General features: G+C 37.3%; 1 non-coding gene across 1 annotated transcript; it reads right to left on the minus strand.

Moving 5' to 3' along the window:
- Positions 1 to 336: 336 nt before the first annotated feature.
- LOC111755434 (small nucleolar RNA SNORA2/SNORA34 family) lies at positions 337 to 474 on the minus strand. The gene has a single exon (XR_002789986.1). It is a non-coding gene; the product is annotated as a small nucleolar RNA SNORA2/SNORA34 family (small nucleolar RNA).
- Between the last annotated feature and the right edge of the window lie 7029 nt (positions 475 to 7503).

Consider the following 7503-nt stretch of genomic DNA (forward strand, 5'->3'; position numbering starts at 1 on the left):
GTGTTTTCTGCATTGGGTGCCTGTCTTGCGGTGTAGGGAATTGGGCTGGGTACCTGGGTGCCTCAGATCTGAGGTTCCTGGGGCAGTGAAGAGATGTGGGGTTACTGCTCATTGATATTCCCCTGATGATGGTGGAACCCCAGATGGCTTCCTCTCCTCCAGGCTGTGATGATGGGCTCACTGGTGGGTGTGGCCTCCCTTTCTCCAGGTTAGGCAGTGGGCTCACTGAAGGAGGTGGCTTCCTTTCCTCCTGGCCAGTGGTGGCTGGCTAATGAGGGAGGATGATGTGTGGCCTCTTCTCCTTTGAGCCCAGGGTAGCCGTCTTGCCATGGAGAGAGTTGTTTCTTTCTAATGAATTGACTGTTTTATTTCTAAAGTTCTGAAATGGCCAACAAACTATAGAAAGATGCCAACATTAGGTGCCCGCTTTAAAGCAACAGCTTCAGAAAACTGCCCGCCTTGATTCAGTGCCATTATTTTTGGTCTTTTTGAGACAGAGTTTTACTATGCAGTTCAGGCTGGGCTTGAACTCACTTTATAGCCCAGGCTAGCCTCAAACTTGAAGTGATCCTTCTGCCTCAGTCTCCTGAGTTCTGGGATTACAGGCTTACTCCACTACATCTGGCTGAGTTGAGAGTTTTGGGAGGCATCTTGTTGACTTTCTTCTCATGGTTCTGTTGCTTTTTGTTTTGTTTTGTGCTGAGGTTTGTGGACACTTACAGTATAAACACTTTGTTGCTAATATAAAGATCTCTTTTGTTGCTTTTCAGTGATGTACTTTGATTATGGGTAATTATAGTCCTTTATCTCAGCCTCAGGATCCAACCACCTTGATTAATTTGGGAGGGAGAATTCAGTGTAAGTAGCCCAACAACTGAGTTCTCTGAGATTTTATTTTAGTATTTCTAATGTCACAAAGGTAATCTGACAGTTTGTAGAGAAATAGTGATAATCTTGTGACCCTGGCAACATCAAGCAAATTAGCTACAGTAGCATTAAGTAAGATAAATTGGATAAACATACCATAGAAATCCATTACATTTCACCCTTAACTCTAGGGAAAAAATGCACAGTTTTAGTGTAAACATATTGTTCATGTTTTGACTTACAGATAATATGTACTAAATGCAACAGCTATATCTCCACTAATGGTAGAAAAGAATTCAACATTAATTTTACAGAGTTAACCATCAAAATGGTTATATTATTAAAAATAAAGGATTTGGGAATGCAAAGGAAAATGTGAGAATTTAAACTATGTGATATGAGGAGGAGACAGAAGTGGTACAGAGGATCCCACTGGATAGTAGAAGGATGTTTATAGAGTTAGGTAAAGATGAAAGAAAAAAAATGATGACAGGAGATAGAAAAAGAGGAGAAAAAAAGAAATTATATAAGTAGTAAAAATAAGAGAAAAAATGAAAGGGCAAAAAAATTAAAGGGTCATCGTATAATTGTATAAATTTATTGAAAATATTTGTGCACTTAGATGAAGGCACAAACTGTACCTCAATACATCTATATTTTTAGAAAAAGTAAAAATTTAAAGAGTGAAGAGGAAAAAATAAAGAAAATAAGGAGTCAGAAAAAAAGATAAAAAGTAAAGAAAAAGGACAAAGGAAAATTTTCTATGCGCCAATAAACCAAAAAATTTTCTATGCTCCAATTTTATTGGTTTAGAAATCCAATAAAATTGGATTTCTAAATCCAATAAACCAGTGCAGAAGAAAGGAGAAAGGAAGAAAGAAAAAAGAGAAAAAAAGCCAAAACAAAAAATTAAAAACAACACACACACACACACACACACACACACACACACACACACACAATCCCAAAATCCCAAAACCAAAACCAAAAAAGCAAAGCAAAGCAAAACAAAACAAAACAACACAAAACAAAAGAAAGCTCTGTGATTTCAAACGTGTGTTTTTTTTCTGGGATCTGTAATTTTGGGGCCATGTCCAAGTCAAGACAGGTCCTTATTCACACTAGTGAACATAAGGCTATTAGACTCATTCTGATCTATTCCCTAGATCCAATTTATATCTGGGAATGTGAGTACAGAAATTATACTGAAAGCCACTTTCTTAAAAGTTCTCTTAATATCTTATTAAGTGTAGTATACTCATTAAGTATAGTATATTCGTTCTTTTTGTGGAAATGCCAGCAAAGAGTTGCAAAAATTGGAAACTGGTAATTTTTTATGTTCCATCTGAAATTATGATGCAGCTACAGTTGGGACTGTCCTCACAGGTAGAGTTCAGGACAAAAGGAAAACTATTCTGTGTAAGCTTATCCCTACCATGGCACCTACAACCAAGGCCCTCTTGAGCCCCTTGGGGATTTAAATTTTTGGCATGACTGAAATCTTTTTGGAGCCATGGAAAGTGTAATCATTAGTATTAGTGAGTTGTTGCTCATTAGTACTGATGAAGAGTATCCAAATCATATCAAAAAAGAAAATAAAACCCTACTTTATCTGTGGTGTGTGTGTGTGTGTGTGTGTGTGTGTGTGATTGTTCCTTGGATTAATACCAGAATTATTTCTGTTGCTACAGATGAAGTCCCCTTGTGTAAGTGTTCACATAGGTAAATGTCTCATTCACTGAATTTTTTAGAAGAAAATTTAAAAAGCTTAAAAATTCATAAACCCAACAAAATATTTTCTTTGTTATGATGACTTAGATATTTGAAAAAGTCTTTTGATGTGATGGAGCTTTCCTGGTGTTGCTGGTTCATCCACGTTTCAAGCAAAGAGTTAACTGAAGCCGGGAAAGGCTTCTCTGGCAGCCTGTGAGCTTTGTGTAGTAGCCAAGTTGGGTGCTGATAGAGACTGATATTCATTCGTTTGTGTACATAGCTTTCATTCTCAAAGTTATACACATCATGTAACAAGAAAGATGATTGTGAAAAGCAGAGACAAGCTCAAGTATTTCCTGGCTGTTCTTGTTGCATATACTATGTGTAACTCTGCCTAGTTAGCTAGAAATAACTTTCTTCTCTGGTGGCAAGTGAAGATTAATTATTCACATCCAGCAGTCATCATAATGATGATTGAGTTTGCCCACATACCTAAATGAGTTTCACAAGTAAACTTTTAGCCTGGAGAGTTTTAGCCCTCTTTTTATATTGCACTGCTTGTGGACTTCATCCTGTAATTGTGTGGCATGGTGAAGTGTAATGTCCTTTGATGCTGAGGATTGTGTAGAGGGCTTATATAAAAAGACAGGCGCCAGCTGGAAATGTCTCTCAGAACCCCAAAGACACCCTTGCTTCTCTTTTGTCTATTTCCAAGCTCATCAGATCTGGATATGACAATAGCACCCCCTAGCGTGTTACAGAGCAAGAAGGGGATCCTGGTTAATTCATTAAGGTGAAGTTCTTTTTTCAAAGTGTTGGGTGTGGTAAACAGGTGCTTTGGCATTTATTAAACTGTATCGCTGAGTCTAAGTACATAACAGCAGGAATGTCTTTTTGAATTTGGTAGCTGGGAAATAAAGAAAGACAGTAGTAAAATAGGGATTTAGATTACTTTACAAAGGTGTGAAAGCTAAGAACAGCTGTGGAATAAAATCAGGAGATCACTGAGGAAGTCAGTTAGTTGTTCCTATGGGCGATTTGCCATTCTTTCAAACAACTGAAAGCATGGATAGTTTTAAAGAAAGTAAGAAGGATAGAGCCTGGTTGCAAAAGTCTTCCATTGCTGACTGAGACTGGAATCTTGCAATGGAGACCAAAGTCTTTTTTTTAAGAAATAAAACTGAAATTTTACATCCTCCACATAGTGACTTAAAGACTACTGAAGTTAAATGATTCATAGAAATGGATGTGGTAGCATCCACCTATAATCCCATCGCTCTAAAGGCTGAGGCAGGCGGATGTCTGTGAGTTTGAGGCCAATAGTGGCCTGGACTATATAGTGTCTCAAAATATTGTCTATATTTGTCTCAAAAATATTGTCTATATTGTCTTTTTTTTTTTTTTTTGTCTTTTTCCTTTTTATTGGTACCGGGAATCGAACTCACGACTGCCTGCTTGCAAGGCAGGTGCTTATGCCGCTGAGCTAAATCCCCAGCCCCTTGTCTATATTGTCTTAACAACCACACATGCACGCACACACACACACACACACACACACACACACACAAACCCCTGATACTTACTTGATAATAGGGTTTCAATGAAAGGAATTAGGCCTGAAAAATAAAGAGGAACTAAAAGTTGGTGTACATGGACTACAGAGAAAAGAGGAAGGATGCAAATAAAGATTAACTGTCCCTACCTTCATAGAGCTTACATTTCTTACAGTTTCCAAGGAATAGATCACCATAGTTCAGACCTTGATGTTTGCATATTTAAAAGTCTGCGTTATTCATAGGTAGAATGTGATTTGAGGATATAGAAAGTATCCCATTTTCAAAATTGTGTTTTCCCCTCATCCAGTCTTCCCTGAAATTGCTAAATTAAAGTACTTTGTTTATTAAAGAAAAAAGTTTTTGGTGAGGGCAGTACTGATGGATCCAATTATTATGGCCATACACTTATGTCTAGTGAAAATGAATAATCTGACCTACAGTGATAGGAACAGAAAGGGATGGAATTACAGCATCAGGAGTAGCAAGCTCTGATTTTGGAGAGCTTGTTTCTTAGCACCAAGTTTTCCTCATCTGTAAAACATTGATGCCAATTTCTGTCAAGTTTCTATCATATGGCAGGTACAATTCAAGAAAGTGCAGAGCATAATACCTAGATAATTATTTGGGTAGAGGTAGAACTGGATTGGACACTGGAAAAAAAAGAAGGGGAACATGAAGGAAGAGGATGATTTTACAATCCAGTTTAGGCTGTTTAAAAATGTTTCTAGGGCATTTATTCCTGGATTCAATTTCTGACAAGAAATTGCCTAGGAGGGAGGGTGGTAGCATGAATGTGGTTGTTGCAAAATTTTGGGGGAAACAATTAGTTTTACTTTTGTAGGTCAATTTAGTTTTCAAAATTATCTACAAAGCTTACAGTTGTAGATCTGACCCCAAACCTATAGCTATTGTTTGAAGAACTGGGGTGGGGGATGAAGACTGACTTCCTGGTTATTTGGAGTGTTTGACCTTTAACTTTTCTGTTCAGCCAGAAACAGAGCACAGTAGGCTGATATTCTTTGAATCCTAGAAAGCAAGTGACCTACTTAGTATTGTACTTGAAATATTCAATTAGAGTATATTTTAGGAAATATATTTTCAGCTTGAAACATATAAGTTTGCTTTTGTGAATACATACTCTAACAGGGAGACAGCCAAGTGATATTTTCGGTTGTTCTCTTGACCCACTGTGTAATCTTGGATACTGAGTGACTTCTTTCCTTGGGAAGTGGTAATGTAAAGTCTGTGGGCTTTTTTAGAAAACTTAATTGAGAGCCATACCCTTACGGTTGCACATGATGAAGATTGGTGAAGGCATTGAGGTTCTCTAACAGTAAGAAGATGTCAATTCTGGTCTTTTCAGTTTATTGGCTTTTTTATTTTTTATTTTTATTTTTTTTTACTTTGTGGCTCTTCTTCTTGTAGAATTTCTGCCTCTCTGTCAAAGAGCAAAATATTACACAAAGAGTATTCCAAGATAGAATGTGGGTGGGGTCTTAAATTTGCAAATAATTTTTTTCTACACATGGTTGGTTTTTTTTTTTTTTTTTTTTTTTTTTGTGCTGGACATTGAACCTAGGGCCTTGTCTTGTGCATGTTAATCACATACTCTACTACTAACTCAGACCCTTCAAGTTGTGGCCAACTTTCAAAATAATACCAACTCAGCCAAAAACCTTGGGTGATTTTGGAGTTTTCTATGTGTGTGTTCTGCCACCTGCTGGAAGACAATCACTAAGCTTAGAAAGCAGATAAGCAAAGCAGAGGAGGCTATGTAGTCTTGGTCCCTCAGTCCCTTTCCCACGCTAGACAGAGTATAACGATATTCAGGAAATGCCATGATTTTCTATTGGATCTGCAGTTATCCCACAGGGATTCCTCACTAACCTGCTGAGCATGCTTCCCCACGTCAGGCCCATGGCCCATCCTGCTTCATATCATCCTCTGCCTCATGATATCCAATATGTTGACTGCGATTGTCCTTAATTACTTTTCACTGATTTAAAGTAAAAACAAAACAAAAATGAAAATGAAACATTGAATTCAAAATAGAGGACACAGTGGCTACCTTCAAGTATGATGTTAGTATAAGAGGGCCAACTGACCCAGTGAGAAAAGGAATATCCATTTATTTCCCCTGAGATTATGGCTTCACTATTTTATAGTGTTAAATTGTCCTTTTCTTTTTTTTGTCTTTTTCTTTTTTATCGCTACGGGGGATCAAACTCATGACTGCCTGCTTCCAATGCAGGTGCTTATGCCGCTGAGCTAAACCTCCAGCCCCTTAAATTGTCCTTTTACAAGATGGTACTGACAGTTAAAATTTATCAGTAAAACATATATTTGGTTGGCAAAAGAAAAAGTGACTGTAAACTAGTTTCCCAATTAAAAAATATATTTCCACCTATGAAATCCTACAGTTTGGGCAGCTGGTTTCTCCTTGCAGTGTCACCTTTCCTTTCATGTGACAAATTGAGCAGAAAAGTGGGTTCAACAATTCTCATTTGTAACTTCCATATTTTCCCTGGAAGTTCTCCATGGATTTTTCTATGCTGTGACCCACATAGAAACACAAAAATAATAGTGTGGTAGAATGAGGATAATGTTTCTTCACTAACTGGGTCACTGCTTTATAGATGAATTTTTGTCTGTAGTAAATGCTTGGCCTGGTTTCATGCCCCATTTGGATAATTTTCTTCATCTCGAGTTCTGGAAAGAATATGACCTTCCTGGCTGGATGTGTATGTGGAACTCCCAAGAGGAAGACTTAAGATTTTTGGCAGCCAAAAGATCCTTAAGGCAACTGGGACAGGAAGTGGTGGCCCAGCCTCTGTGTGTTTCTTGAAATTTCTCAGAGATATGCAATACTTTTGAAAGATATTAAAATGGGAATACAGCACTTTTCAAACCTATGATTACTTAATAAAATTCTAGGAACTGAAGTCATGAGACTGACTTTTTAATTAAGGAGTATAATTACAGAAGAGTGTGATATTTTCACATATTTTAAAACCTTAATTCAAGTAAAATTATAAAGAAAAAAAAGTAAAGCTGCTCTGATTCAGGTAAATTTAGTGGTTGCTTTCATGAAACTTGAATTGAAAATGTCAATGTATAAGACCTCAGTTGAAATTTACTTTTAAAAGCTATCTAGTTAAGAGGACAAATAGTTCTGTTCTGAGTAGATGGAGGCTGGGAAAATAAGTTTGTACTGAGGCCAGAGCACATGGTGTCTTCATGTTCCCCCAAAGTAAACTTTTTACATTACTATCAGTAACAACAGATTCTAACTATGCAAGATATGCATGATTGAAGACGTGGGTTTCTTATGGACACACACAGAGATTCTGACCTAAAGGCCATGTGA

Source organism: Cavia porcellus, unplaced genomic scaffold (assembly GCF_034190915.1).
Source record: "Cavia porcellus strain 051 isolate PalLab524CR breed Dunkin Hartley unplaced genomic scaffold, mCavPor4.1 scaffold_1, whole genome shotgun sequence".
Lineage (NCBI taxonomy): Eukaryota > Metazoa > Chordata > Mammalia > Rodentia > Caviidae > Cavia > Cavia porcellus.